We start from the raw sequence: 15,946 nt of genomic DNA, 5'->3' as shown, positions 1-15,946 counted from the left end.
TCTTTGGGGCACTCCGCTTGATACCGGCTGCCAACTAGACATGGAGCCATTGATCACTACCCGTTGAGCCCGACGATCTAGCCAGCTTTCTATCCACCTTATAGTGAGGCATCTCACTGCCACCTTCCTTTAGAGTGAGGAAGTCTTGCCTGTGCCTATGGTGGGTCAGCTCCCTGACTCTACCAGACTGTAGCAACACAAGCACTGTCTTACCGGCCTCCAAAGGCTTTGCTCTTTCTGTATAGATAGCGACAGGCACATACAAGCCCTCAGTCCCCTGAGCATTCCCTGCAGTGTCCAGTCCCTTCTCCACTGAACACTCAGAGAATTACCAGGCCTGTTGTTCCCAAACAAACAGTGCTTCACAGATTATTTGTTATTTCTTAGAACTTGGCTCTGTTAAACACACAGCATTTATATATATTGGTAGTGAAAACAAGAATCAGTTTATTCTCTAAGTACACAGATTCAAGTGATCGTGAATAAGAATATTGGAAAGAAATGGTTACATATAAAACAAAATCATAACATGCTTTCTAGAGACTAAGCTTAACTAGCAGTTACTTTTCTTTCTTTGAAGTTTTCACAATCCTTCATTAGCATTTGGTTCAGACTGGTGAGTAGAGGTCCACTGTGAACCATACAATACTTAACTTACATGTAAACAGATATGCAAACGATTTCCATTTCTGACCTCTCGAGTCCTTGTCCTCAAAGGAAACCTGCACAATGCTTCCAAGAGACAGTCCTGGGAGCTTACATTCATAACTTTGCTGGACAGGAACAATCATAGTCTTAATAAAGATACTGGATTTATGGCTTAGCGCAACAATCTGTAACCCACTAACCCCTGCCTTTTTGTCCTGTGACTGCATAGGTGGTAACCATTCAGCTTCAATGGTCTCTTAGAATGTAACTACTTAAGCAAAGCAATCTGTTCCACCTTGTAACAGGGTTGCACTCACCTCTCATGAGTGCCCTCTGGCCGAGGGCACATGCCTGCACACACTCTCTCTCTCTCTGTGGTGGGCCTTCGGTGACTCAGCCCTCTGGCCAAGTTACACACTCTGTGATAAAAGCAGAGCAAAACCCCTTCCAGGGTACAAATCCAACAAGGGACTTTCTCAGTGCCCTCTCTAATGTCTCCCCCCCCCCCCCCCCAGTTATCCTTGCTCCAGGATAGAGCAGTGCCCCACAGCTCCCTGCCTGGTGACAAAGTCTTTGTCCTCTTAGGGCCTTTCCAGCTGCAGCTCTCCAGGTGGGCTGCTGCAGTTTGGTTCCCCCCCTGGGGTGCCTCAATGTCCACATCACTTCCCCCAGTGGTTAAGGGAGTTTGGGGGGACCTGGGACCACTGTCTACTCTGGGTTACAGCTCAGGGACCCTGTAGATCGCAGCTGTCCACTGTGTCCCTTTATCTAAGTCATGCTGCTGCTCTAATTCCCTGGGCCACTTCCCCCGTGACCAGGTCAGGGCTCCTGCTCGTTCTCCCCAGCACTTTCTGGCAGCACGACCTTGTCCGAGGTCCTGCAGCTCCCTCAACCATCCACACTCCTCCAGCTCTAGCAAGGAACTGAGCTCAAGCTGCCCCTGCAGCTCTTCTTATACTAGCCTGCTGGGCCCTGATTGGTTGCTTCCCACACAGCTGCTCTTGGCAGCTTAGAGGACCTCTCTGCTGCCCTTTTCAGAGGTGGGGTGTGGCAGGGCTGTAAGGCCTCCAGCAGGGGGCCTCAGGGCCTAGTCCACCCAGTCACACACCTTGTACAGTAACTCCTCACTTAAAGTCATTCCGGTTAACGTTGTTTCGTTGTTACGTTGCTGATCAATTAGGGAACTTGCTGGTTTAAAGTTGTGCAATGCTCCCTTATAACATCGTTTGGCAGCCACTTGCTTTGTCCACTGCTTGCAGGAAGAGCAGCCCGTTGCAGCTAGCTGGTGAGGGCTTGGAACCAGGATGGACCGGCAGCCCCAGCTATCAGCTCCCTCTTCCACTAAGTTCCCTGTGTGGCAGTTGCCCAGCAGGCTATCAATGGCCGGCAGTTCAGCTGTCCCTCCCCACATTGCCATCTTGCCATATGCTGCTCCATATCTTGCCATATGCTGCTCCATATGCTGCTGCCATATCTGCCTTACAGCTGCTCTCCAGAGCCTCCTGCTTGGTGTGCCGGCGGGGGAGGGGAGAAGGGAGGCTAATGTCAGGGTGTCCCCCTCCCCCTTGCTCCTGCACCCTGCTTACCCCATCTTCCATAGAGCAGGGGGGACACACAAAAGGGCTCAGGGCAGAGGGAGCTTCCTGGCAGCAGCTGCATCTCAGTTTGCTGATTAACTTAAAAAGGTAGTTTGTACTTAAGAGTGGGGTCAGCGTACTTAAAGGAGCAATGCCCATCTCTCTCTCACGCACAGGGTGTGTGTCTCTGTCTCTCTCTGCCGTGTGTCTCTGTCTCTCTCTGCCATGCTGTCTCCCCTCCCTCCATTCGTGCCGCCTTGTAGAGTGTGAGGCTACATTAACGAGTTAACCCTTGTTAATTCATCATTTTGCTAGTTCATCATTCAGCAGTAAGACATTCCCTGGGAAATATCCCACCCTCTGACTTCACCACCTCAACCAAGCTTCACAATCATCATCGCTCTGTACCAGTATTAAACGGTTTGTTCAAAACTTATACTCTCTCTGTGTATATATGTATGTGTATATATATATATTATAGTCTTTTGTCTGGTGAAAAAAATTTGGAACCTAACCCCCCCCCATTTACACTAATTCTTATGGGAAAATTGGATTCACTTAACATCGTTTTGCTTAAAGTCGCATTTTTCAGGAACATAACTACAACGTTAAGCAAGGAGTTACTGTATTTAGTTGTGATAACTCTGAGTATCTTTTCCAGACCTGAAGAAGAGCTCTGTGTAGCTCAAAAGCTGGTCTCTTTCACCAACAGAAATTGGTCCAATAAACGATATCACCTCAGCCAGCTTATCTCTCTAATGTCCTGGGACCAACACAGCTACAGCAACACTTCAAGAAACATGTAAACAGACAGCTAGATAAACATTTCTTACCTGAAAGAAAGAAAACCTGTGTTTTCACTTTTCCTGGTGACCAGTCCCTAGATATAGACCTTAAGAATGTTAATATTCATAACTCCTTACGCAACATCCATTATGCATTTTGCAATGATATTGATGACCAGTGTGACAGCAGCTTTTATTTAGGACCTCACATGACAGTCTTTGTTAAACTATAAGGTACATACCAGATCCAGGAGATCCCTGTAACTGCTAAGCACCCCCTTTGTGCCCCAGGCCAGTTGATATGAAGAGGTCTTTGGGTCACAGGTACAACAATGTGACACAGACATCATGCTTATTCAGTGTACATGAATGAAAACCTGGGCTCATTCACATAACATATTTAGGCAACTCCAGCAAACATCAATGGATGGGATCGGTGACCAAAAAAAGATGATTTAAATCTGTATATCAGCTTTCCACAACGAAATATTCAAATAGCTCCAATCCAGACTGTGTATGTTTGAATCTCTTTCATCACTGTGCATGCTTGTATTCTTATCTATGTGCAGCAGTGACAGCATGGGTGCAGCTACTGTGTCTGCATGGTGGGGGAAGGCAGGATGGTTCGGATGGAAAATAGCTCAGGGTGAAAGCCGGGTTAGAGTTGGCGCTCGATGTTTTTCCATTTTCACTCATGATCTAGAATTTAAAATCAATTCAAATGACCAGAGTGCCAGAAAGGCTTCAATAAAATTGCAGGGATTGGAATTTGGAGCCAGCTATGCCATAGGCTGAAGCTTAAGCAGATTGCAAGATTGCAATGGTCAAGCCATTGAATTGAAGAGAGCGGTGGGGAGATGCGTGGGAGTCAGAGGTATAAACATACTTTTGACCACTGCCATCATTAGATTCCTACTCTGCCACTGAATAGTTTCAGGTAGGGTTTTTAGAATTTGACAAATGAAGGCAATTTGAGGATTTTATACTTGGGGATACATTGCAGAATTTACTGTGTGACTTAAAAGGTTTTTTTTTTTTTCCTGTAAATCAAATATTACCTAGGAAAATAACAATGCTGGCAAATGACACCAGTGAGGTGCCACTCAATCCTGCTCTAATCATGTTGCTTTTAGGGAATGTAAAGCTTTTAATCATGCAGGGCTGCAGAGATTGGGGTTACAATTCATGGAAATCTACAGATCCCATATAAACACAATGGGAAACCTACTGACAGAGTGAAGTCACAGTAATTTTTTTGTAAAAAATGGAATATAATAACTTCACATTTCAAAGCCCAGGCCTAAGTTCCTACATGGCACATTTAATGAAAAGTAGGTGTAATTTACTGTGTGTTTGGATCTTCAGTACTTCTGCAGCCTGTCTATATATTCTCCCAGGCTAGAACATTAAAGTGATAGTAGAGACTGACTCTATGCAAAAACTCCAAGCATATTTTGAATGCATGGTACGGTCAGAACAATAGCTCAGCTTCCCTATCACGGCCTTGATCCTGAACTAACAGCCACATGGGTGGACCCTTTCACCAATGCTGCTTTCAGTGAGGTGTCTGGGTTAAGTTTCATCCTGTATAGGACACAGGACAGCTACTAACTGCCGGGGGATAGGATGAAATGTCCTTTATTAGGTGATTTCATAATTGTGTGTAATGGGACACTATTTATTTGTACTACAGTAGCACCTGAAGGCCTCAGCCAAGATGGGGGAAGTGCTAGGCCTATACATAAATACGGCGAGAAACACTTCTGGCCTTGAGGAGCTTACCATCCAAGTAGAGTGTGGGCGGGAGCCTAGAGATAAAGTGACCCACTCAAGGTCAAATAGCAGGTTGGTGGCAGGGTCTGGAATAGAATCTAGGTCATCTGACTTGCAGTTTAGTGCCCTATGCACTATATTCAGATGGTTAGTGGTACATTGATCTCATTTAGTATGGCAATTTCTAGTGTTCCAGGATATGAACAAAATATGAACGAAATTCACAAACAGAATTGCATCTGTTTCAGCAAAAATGTATTAAGAAACCATCAAACATGGTGCGTTTTATTGTATTTTTTGCTTCTCCCTAAGTTTGAAAATGGTAATGTCAGAGCAGCCTGGTATCAAGTTTCAGACTACAGTGATCTGAAATGGCATGTGGTAGAAACTTAGAACTCCAAAACTTAGAAACAATAAGAAACCTGAATCTACAGAGGTACCCACTGGTCACCTTTATAAGTCAATACTGGACAAATTCACCATAGTATAACTACCATGTAAGCCTGATTTTATGGGATATGTTGTATGAATCTAAGCCTTTTGAACATTCCTCCAGCTGCAATATTCTTCTTATTGACAAATCTTTTAAACACCTTATGCAAGCATTGGTTTATGCAAATCAGATTTTCAAAGGTGCAGTGTGAGAGCGCATTAGATCCAAATCCACCAGAATGCCAGGGATAAGTGCATGTTACAGAGTCATGGGAAGATCAGGGAGGAAAAGAAGGTGTGGGGAGCAGCTTTTCCAGAGTCCAGATTCATTTTCCTACAGCACCACTTTCCAGCTAGATTTATTTCTGAACATCATAAGTTTTCAGTGCATCTTAGCTTGACTTTCTAAATCCGAGGACTGTCAGCTAGTTATTTGAACAGCTATCTATTTTTTCAGACATTTAAATTAATCTATTCATGGATATGCATGGCTTGTAAACCTACTTCTACACACTGATCTTAATGAGATTTTGCTCTCCAGACTTCTGGTTATGGGCAAAACAATACAATCCTGTGACTCCAGTGCATATGTCTTGAATATGAAATGTCTCTATGCATTTCCAAGCTGTCCCTCACCTTGGTATCTGGGTGTTAATACATATTATAAATAAATGCATAGGTTTTAAATTAATAATAAAGCCATCATAATCTTTCTAAAACCTTGCAGAACTCATGTATTTGAAACCGCGCATCAGCACAGAACAAGCTGCTGCAGCCTGTGTCTAACAAATGGAGCTTTTAACAAAATATCTACATGCTGCTACTCTGAAACCTATCTACATGCTGTTAACATTGAGTATAGTGTGTATATGCTATTTACAGTGCAATTAGAGCCATTTACATCAGAATGCAGTACAGCACAGTAGATTTCATTTTTCGTGCAAGGTAGGTTACTATTGAAATTGTTAATTAACTGAATGTAATTAGCTAAGCAAAGTATAAAGGACTGTATCACCATAACCCAAGTTGCTTAACCTTTAAGTGCCCTGATTTATTAGCGTTATGGAGTTGCTTTGAATACAGTCTAAAAATCCAAGCTGATTCTACTCAGCTGTGGGCTGTGTAATTTGAGAAACATATTTTATTGAAGAAGATGGAAACGCATACCAGCCTAGATTAGCTGACACTAAGGGCTTGTCTGCTTGGGGAAATTGGCCAGCATAGCTATAGCAGAATAACTTTTGCTATAGCTATTCTGATATAACTCCCTCCTGTGGATATCCTATTCGGGAATAAAGTGACCTCAATTAATCCAAAATAAAGTCCCGTTTATTGCTAAATAATGTCCACATGGGGGAGTTATACTATGACGCTATACCCCATATTATTCATGGAAATATGGTTATGTTATAGATATGACATTACTGAAATGTACTTTATGCAAGATGGCTCTTTTAAGATATCATTGGAAAGGTTATAATTTACTGAATGTGTTTATCCAATTTGTATGCATGTATCATTTTTGTATCTGAAGCTGGGAATATTGACCATGTCTCTGTATTTCAAATGTGCTATGTTGGATGAGGCCAGTCCAACAACCCTCAGCAAGTTCGTAGATGACACTAAGCTGGGGGGAGAGGTGGATATGCTGGAGGGTAGGGATAGGGTCCAGAGTGACCTAGACAAATTGGACTATTGGGCCAAAAGAAACCTGATGAGGTTCAACAAGGACAAGTGCAGAGTCCTGCACTTAGGATGGAAGAATCCCATGCACCGCTACAGGCTGGGGACCAACTAGCTAAGTGGCAGTTCTGCAGAAAAGGACCTGGAGATTACAGTGGATGAGAAGCTGGATATGAGTCAGCAGTGTGCCCTTGTTGCCAAGAAGGCTAAAGGCATATTGGGCTGCATTAGTAGGAGCATTGCCAGCAGATCGAGGGACGTGATCATTCCCCTCTATTCAGCACTGGTGAGGCCACATCTGTAGTATTGCATCCAGTTTTGGTCCCCCCACTACAGAAAGGATGTGGACAAATTGGAGAGAGTCCAGCAGAGGGCAACAAAAATGATCTGGGGGTTGGAGCCCATGACTTACGAGGAGAGGCTGAGGGAACTGGGGTTATTTAGTCTGCAGAAGAGAAGAGTGAGGGAGGATTTGATAGCAGCCTTCAACTACCTGAAGGAGGGTTCCAAAGAGGATGGCTCTTGCCCCAGAAGTTCACAATCTAGGTGGTGCACAGGATGCAACAACTGAATGAAACAGACAAATGGGAAATTGGGATAACAAAATGAACAGCCACTTAAGCAGAAAAATCGTAATCTTGGCTTATCACTTGCTCAACAAATAAGAGAGGTCATGTAAGCAGCATCCTCACCTCGAGGGTGCCTCCTCGTGTCTGGATGCAATATTGCAGAAGACTTCACCTATAGCCAATAGCCACTTCCTTGGCCCTGGAAAGGCCAGTCCAGCCAGCATCTTCTCCCAACTCCCTCTTTGGGTCTCTTGTGGCTTGTCCCTCCAGCCATCTCACCTAGCAGTTCACTCCCCTTCCAGAATAATTAAACTTAAAGTTCACAAACAATGTTGAAATGTGTAGTTCTTCAGCATCTCTCGGGCATGAGTGAAAACCCCTGCTTCCTGGGCCAAGCAGAGATTCTCTTGAGCTGTATCTTCCCCAACATCATTGCCGCACTGCTTCCATTTGCCAGGGACTCCAGCAATTATATCTGAGAATCTCCCTGCTCCTTTTAGGCCCTATCTCAGGGTTCCCCAGAGAGGAACCTCCCTGATTCCTGTGGGTGACAGCTTGAGTTCCTCAGGCTCTTCCCAGAAGGGAACTCCCCTTGTTCCTCTCTCAAGGGTCTTCTTTCCTTTACTGAGATCCCAGCTCTATTTAAGTAGTGCTCTCCCTGCTCTACCACCAAAGCTAGGTTCAGTCTTTCTAATTAAGTCCCGTTACACCCAGTTGGGGGTCACAATTTAGCCCTTATGTCACCAGCTCATCAGTGGGGCAGAGGGAGATCTACTAAGTCACAGGCAAGTCACAGTCCACCTTGCCTCGAAGGGCCAGCCAGCCTTTGACAGGTGATGATCTGTGGGCATCACAGCAGAAGTACGTTATCATCTCACATCTTGATATGTGAAATGAGCTAGTGGTGTCTTTATTCCTAGCAGGCAGGTGTCTCTCACCTAAAACATTTCAGACATGGACAAACGGGTGGATTATTCTGGACTTTCGTCCCAACTTGAATTGCAGTGGTAAACGAGAAGCACATGGATATAGTGTGAACTTGATAAGATTGAATTTGTTGCAAGGTCAGGATCCTAGATACAAATTGAACTATAAACATCAAAAGGAATAACACACTTTAAAGCCTTATCACAGATTCAGCTGATTCCAAGAAATATTTTATAAGCTTTTCAAGATATATTACAGTATGTACCCAGATAAAGAGAATTTCAAACCAAGTTTTTTAAAAAAATATTAATCCCTGAAAATATTGAAGATAACTTAGCATATTCACTGTTTTTGTTGAGGCTCAGAAAAAGCTTTTGAAGAGGCTTTCAAAAAGTACATATTTTTAATTTTTAATCCTCCTTGTACTTCCTGATTCTGGCTGCACATGGAAGTATCAGAAATAATAATCATACACTATTCTCAAGCTGTTTCTGTCCCAACAAGAAACAGGGAGTATTAGAAATCACACAAGAAAACTTGTTAGATTTCCATCTGCTCTTTATAACTTGAAATTTAAATAGTTTGGCCTCAGGCCAGATGAAAATCCAAATCTTTGGGTGTTTGTTCATATTTTACCTCTGCATCTTTGGAGGTTCCTCCTTAATAATGCCTTGAAGGCAGTCTGTGAAGCCACGGATTTGAATGGAAATTGAAACAGGACTGTCCTCTCAAACCTGCTCTGGGAAGGAACACAAGTCTAGGGTATATTAATGGGACAGTGTGGGAAAGCCTGTATTGTTACTGATTCCGTGGCATCTCTTCTGTGGAGGCTTTCAGTCTCTAGTGTTCTCAATCTGGACTCGGCTACAAGTGTTAATTTTAGTTGTTACAGAAGAGAATAGCATCTCTGTACTGTATTTAAGACAATAAGAGAAAAGAAAAGGTGAAATCCATTATAAATATATGGTATTGATTGGACAACAGTGACCATAGGAGGAGCCCAAAGATCTTTCCCTTTTCTCCTGTTTGAATGTTGTTAAAGTCCTACATCACAGCAGTAAACCTTCCAACCAACTGTTGGCTCACGGTTAGCTGGGACTCCATTCTTGAGTAGGGGTGTCAAGGTTCCTCCCCCACTCTGAACTCTAGGGTACAGATGTGGGGACCTGCATGAAAAAACCTCCTAAGCTTATCTTTACCAGCTTAGGTCAAAACTTCCCCAAGGTACAAAATATTCCCCCCGTTGTCCTTGGCCTGGCCGCTACCACCACCAAACTAATACTGGTTACTGGGGAAGAGCTGTTTGGACGCGTCTTTCCCCCCAAAATACTTCCCAAAACCCTGCACCCCACTTCCTGGACAAGGTTTGGTAAAAAGCCTCACCAATTTGCCTAGGTGACTACAGACCCAGACCCTTGGATCTTAAGAACAATGAACAATCCTCCCAACACTTGCACCCCCCTTCCTGGAAAATGTTGGATAAAAAGCCTCACCAATTTGCATAGGTGACCACAGACCCAGACCCTTGGATCTTAAGAACAATGAACAATCCTCCCAACACTTGCACCCCCCCTTCCTGGAAAATGTTGGATAAAAAGCCTCACCAATTTGCATAGGTGACCACAGACCCAAACCCTTGGATCTGAGAACAATGAAAAAGCATTCAGTTTTTTACAAGAAGACTTTTAATAAAAAATAGAAGTAAATAGAAATAAAGAAATCCCTCCTGTAAAATCAGGATGGTAGATATCTTACAGGGTAATTAGATTCAAAAACATAGAGAACCCCTCTAGGCAAAACCTTAAGTTACAAAAAAGATACATAGACAGAAATAGTTATTCTATTCAGCACAATGCTTTTCTCAGCCATTTAAAGAAATCATAATCTAACACATACCTAGCTAGATTACTTACTAAAAGTTCTAAGACTCCATTCCTGGTCTATCCCTGGCAGAAACCAGCATATAGACAGACACAGACCCTTTGTTTCTCTCCCTCCTCCCAGCTTTTGAAAGTATCTTGTCTCCTCATTGGTCATTTTGGTCAGGTGCCAGCGAGGTTACCTTTAGCTTCTTAACCCTTTACAGGTGAGAGGAGCTTTCCCCTGGCCAGGAGGGATTTCAAAGGGGTTTACCCTTCCCTTTATATTTATGACAAGGGGTAATGCTCCTTGCCTGAAAATTAGGCACCAGTCTAGCTTCAGTGTAGACAAGGGTATTTACAGGCAGGTCTAAGTTCTCCTGGGAAACTTGGTGGTTTTCTCACACAGTAGCCTGCACTAAGCTCTGGGCAGCCTTGGTTAGGCACTGTAATGGTTGTAAATTTTGGTTAGTCCCTAGTTAAGCCCATGACATGATACTTTGAACACTTAATGGAGAACAGGTCAGCGACAGCTCCCGGCAGCTGTTATATGATACAAATAATAGATTAAGTAGATTATGGTATTTTAAAGTGTAGCTGTTTGAGCTGATGGGACTACACATCTAGCAGCTCAGAAAGCAAATAGAACAAGACCTACCATCTCCTAATGCTTTGTTCCTTGTCATGCTAACGGTGGCCCTTGCAATTTTTTGTTTCTATAACGTTAAGGTTGAAATGTTGGAGTATTTAGGTAGTCAAAGTTGTATTCAGGAACACAGCTCTGCTTCATATCTTTCAATTCCCTTAAGCCTCAATCCAGCAAAGCACTTAAACACATGGATAACTTTCACCAAGTGTGAGGTCTTTTACTCAATGGTACCATCTGTGTGCTTAAAGTTACACGTGGGCTTAAATGCTTTGCTGGGTCTACACAACTAATGATATTTTTTTTTTTTTTTGGTCCTGACAGTTGCTTAGAGCCTCTGGCATGCACAAACTTCTTCCCACTGACTTGCATATGTACATTTAAGGGATGTATCGGGCATTTAATTCCTGTCTTTGTGTAGTCGAATGCTTTATACTTTCATCTCCGATCTACACTAATGTTTTTGTTAGTGGGCGGTTTTCATTCTTTGTGTACCAAAATGTGAACATACCAGCTGCATAAACTACACTCTCTAAACAAGCTGTTTTATATCGTGATGAGAGTGAATCCTTTTAAACCTAAACTTTTACTACTTTAGGGCCTGATCTTGCAATCCAATTACAACACGGGACCTCAGTTGCTAACACTGCTGTTATTCAACTGAAAGAATGACTTGACTGGTTTTCTACAAAATAAAATGAGGTGCTAATTATGTTAATATAAATCAACAAAATGTATCTCTTAGGGTTGGAACATTATTATCTTTAATTTCTGTTCACAATTTTGTTTGTTAGGTCTGCTGATTTAAAGATCTAAAGGTGTTAGCTAATTGAATAGGTAAGAATCAAACTTTATCTAGCTTTAAGATTCACCTTTTTCATAAGTCATCCCTTTTTCTACTATTTATATTATAGATCTAAATTATCTGATTTTGCTTCCAATTTTTATATTCTATTTGTTATTCATCTCATGCATTCTCTTTGTTAATGTGGTATTTTATTGTTTTCTTTTTGGCATTTGTTTATTTCTTTCATATTGTGTTATTGCTTTTTTCTTGTGTTTTCATTTCTAGTTATTTTCCATATTTTAGTTATTAAATTTTCAGTACAAAAAAAAAAGATTGTCAAGAACATACCACTAATTTATTTTGGTCAATATATGGAAACACAGCAGGCTCGTGTATTTTTAACTACTGGGAAGCAGGAAAAGGTATGAGCTAAAGAAATTACATGATAACCATTCAACACAAAGTTCCTAATGCTTGAACACATTCTCTATATTAATATTTGCTCCTGCACACACACACACCCCAAAATGCCCAAATATACACTTAAAAAAGATAAAAACCGAGCATAGTCTTTCTGTGATCACATGAATTTTATCAACGTAATTACTGTATAGCTGAAATGAAATCTGCTTCCTCTAATGTATTATAAAGCTGCAGTTAGACTATATTTATTGTTTCTGTAACAAAGCTTCATTAAAATGTACAGGGGTTCAAAGCCCAGAAGATAAATTACAGCTAATATCAATAGTTTACTTGACCACAATTTGGTAAATACATAAATCTTTTTATCTTTTCCTTAGATATTCAGCTGAAAACTGAAAAACAACTGAAAAACAAGGACTAGGTAAGCGATGATGATAAATTATTCCTTCCACTATCATATTCTATTTATAGTATTTTCATTCATTAGGGTTTTTTATTTGTTTTGGTTTTGTTGGTTTTCATACTTGCTCCTATTTCTTTAGAAAAAAATTCATTACAGTTCAGATTTCTTTCTTGTCAATATTTTAATCCAATTACATTTCTCAGTAAACAAGCATTCTTCCTATCTATTTGTAATGAACTACAACCAGAAGTGATTTTTGATTTGACAAGCTAATTTTGAAAGGACAGAAGGAACCAAGCAATAAACTGGATAAAAATAATAATGGAAGATACCTTGTTAGATGACAGAACAGATTAAGAACATGTGGTAAAAAGAGGAGATACCTAATGCTAAGATATATAAATAGGCTTTGTCTTATTTATTTATTTATTTATTATTTATGTATCAGTTATTTTTTAAAAAGCAGCTTACTTGAAACCATCTAGCTACCTACACAGCTGTCCTTTATCAACATATGTTCTTAATACTGTTTCTCTCTTCTTCATCCTGTTTTAAATTAAGCCCCAGTCCTCTCTGCAGGATTGCGGTGTTAGGTTGTAAACTCTTTGGGATTGGAACTTTTTATTTTCCATTTCTACAGAATCCTCGCTCTGAGGCCCTTATCTTGTTTATGGCCTCTAGGTCCTATCCAAACACAAACAATAATAATAAACAGTTTTGTTAGGAAATCTGCAAAATGGAAACAATTACACAGCATGTTGTTCAGACAGTAAGAACCTAAATAAGCCCCCAGTTTGGCAAAACAATTAAGTGCTTACGTGCTTAACTTTAAGCATGTGAATACTCCCACTGAATTCAGTGAGATTGCTATTCTGCATACAGTTAAACATGTGCTTAAGTGCCTTGCTGAATTGGGACATTAAGTATCATCGCCTCTTCAGTTTGATAGAATCCTCTTCCATTGGAACCTAAGAGCCACTATCCTGCGAGTTGTATGTATTTTTGTTATTGTTAATGGTTTGTCACCATGACACACATGACAAACTTGGGCATGCAGGGGTGAAAAGTGGAAGTTCTGAATTTATGGCTTAAAAATATCAAAATGAAAATCTCCTTTAATTTGCAATTAAAGCTGGGTTTGGGACACTAACAAATACTCCAAAATAACATAAAATTCTTTCCCAGTGTCTGCTAATTCTGGATCTCTGCAACAGCAATGCTGACAGGAGACAGCTGCTTTCCTCTTTTCCCTTGCTTCCTTGTCTGCTACGGGAGAAGTATCACACATCTTTAACCAGTTAAGCAAGCTGCAGAACGCCCCCCAACCCCGTCCTCTCCCCAAACCATGTCTTCCCTTCTTAATGACTGCATGAAAAAACAAGTATCTTAAGCTTTTAGTCTCTTGTGTTGCTGAAGTCACTGGAAGGTTTCAAGCTTTCCATTTGAAACTGGCTTGACTGTTTTTCAATTGCATGCTCTCCCCTCTCCTTCTTGCACCCCACCTCCTCCAATGAAAAATTCCCAAGTGACAAAAGTTAACATAGATATTTGTTTTAAAAAGCACAAGTGTTATCCAGCCTATGGCTTTTTGGACAGCCATGTTCAAATATATCCTAACACCCCAGTCTTGCAGTCACATCTGCAAGCATAGACTCCTGAGCCTGTCTGGAACCTCATTGATATCACAGGCCCTATGCAAGGGCACAGGGTCTGTGCCAGCAGACCTCATTTCAGGATTGGGACCTTAATTATGAGTTATTAACATTAGCACAGGAAGGGGGAAATTAAGGACATTTCTTTCAACAGGCATTGCCTCTAAACAACTGACTAAATATTCAATGACTTTATAGTCATGGGATATATCTATTTTCCCCACCTTTCTCCATTTTTCCTAGTTTGCTTTGTTTGCTAAATATATTTTGATACATTATTTACCCAGCTCTGTACCCTGAAGACATTTGTGTGGCTGTTTCCCCCTGTTCTTGGAAATTCACAAGTATATGACTGGAGGGAGGTAGCTGTCATGTATGCTTAAAAAGAGTTAAAGTGATTTAAGGGAGGGAAATTTTGATTCACAGTGAAGTCCATCTCTTGGCGAGGTTATGATTCCCTCTTGGTTTACACCTCAACTGGAGTAAGATGGAACAAAGGGGAAAGCCTTCTCAGAAGCTTGTGGCCACTGAAATATAACAAATATAAAACAGAAAACAGTGACTAGCAAGGTTTGAGAATGGTAGCCGTGTTAGTCTGTATGAGCAAAAACAACAAGGAGTACTTGTGGCACCTTAGAGACTAACACATTTATTTGGGCATAAACTTTCATGGGCTAAAATGCACTTCATCAGATGCATGGAGTGGACTATACAGTAAGGAGGTATAAATGCACAGCATATGAAAAGACAGGGTAAGGCAACTCCCATCTTAGCTTATGTCCAAATACATTTGTTAGTGATGAGCAAGATTCTGTATCTAATTGCAGTAAAAGGCTTGGTAATTTTTTTCATCCAGATAGTTTGGTTTTTTTAGTTGAATCCTACAGAACTGAATTGCAAGGGATAGGGCTTGATTCTCTTGTCTCAAATTTTATACTGGACTTATATAACTGATTTATCATCCTAATGGAAACAACCTGGTAAGGCCGTCAATTTCAGCTAACTGCTTGGACCAAATGGGCAGCAATATCAATGTCTAGAGGGGAAAAAGAGTGCAGAAGAAAAGTCAAACAAAATTAAATGAACCTGCTTAGCCCTTGTTATAGGGGAGTTACAATAGCATGACACTAACCACAGTTGCTTATGCTTAAAGCCAAAAGGTAAGCAATTAGTGGTTGAGTCAGGCCAGCTCACATGCAGTTAATTTGCCTTGTGTTCAGGATCTCCATTGTGTTTGGAGCAGGGAGGAATTTTACATAAGACCAGTACCATTGTATGTTTTAATGTATTTCCTTTTGTTAAAGCTTTTGCAGGTTTTCTTTATCCTTTCTTAGAAAATCATATATAACTCTCCTTGGGTAATCTTGAAGATATTCTGCATTCAAACGGTAGAGAACTACTTTCTGAAACTATTAAGAGGTCAAAGTTTGATCTCATCCTCTAATGGTATATTATATCATCGTATTTTATATCAAACAGCAACATTTACTGCTGTGAAAGACTCTGCAAGAACACTATGAAGTGAACAGTCACTGAAGAAGGCAGCAGCAGCTTAAGCAGGAACTGCTGCACTGTGGAGGGATAACTAGGGCCACCCTTCTCCCCAGCACCCAGACACTCAGAATTGCGCAGGGGAGACCCTCTGGGGCACTAGGTCCTACCCAGCACCCCCCTTCTCTTCTTGCATTTCGCCTTTGGGAAAGAAATTACAGGAAGGAGCCAGCAAAAGATGGTAGGGGCAACTGCAGAAGTAGCTTAAGAAGGGATCAATACACACTGATG

General features: G+C 41.3%; 1 protein-coding gene across 2 annotated transcripts in view; it reads left to right on the top strand.

Annotated features, from left to right (window-relative positions):
* CELF2 (CUGBP Elav-like family member 2) overlaps positions 1-15,946 on the top strand; it is a 689,599-nt gene that overhangs the window by 135,452 nt on the left and 538,201 nt on the right. Inside the window, exons 2-3 of one of the 2 annotated variants that reach the window (XM_048836623.2) lie at positions 11,694-11,736; positions 12,487-12,530. The gene's annotated coding sequence lies outside the window, so the exon portion shown is untranslated. The remainder of the gene's footprint in view (positions 1-11,693; positions 11,737-12,486; positions 12,531-15,946) is intronic. The other variant, XM_048836624.2, reaches the window with a different exon arrangement.

Source organism: Caretta caretta, chromosome 1 (genome assembly GCF_965140235.1).
Source record: "Caretta caretta isolate rCarCar2 chromosome 1, rCarCar1.hap1, whole genome shotgun sequence".
Classification (NCBI taxonomy): Eukaryota; Metazoa; Chordata; order Testudines; family Cheloniidae; genus Caretta; species Caretta caretta.
The sequence above is the reverse complement of the archived record's forward strand: the minus strand, read 5'-3'. Positions and strand labels throughout refer to the sequence as shown.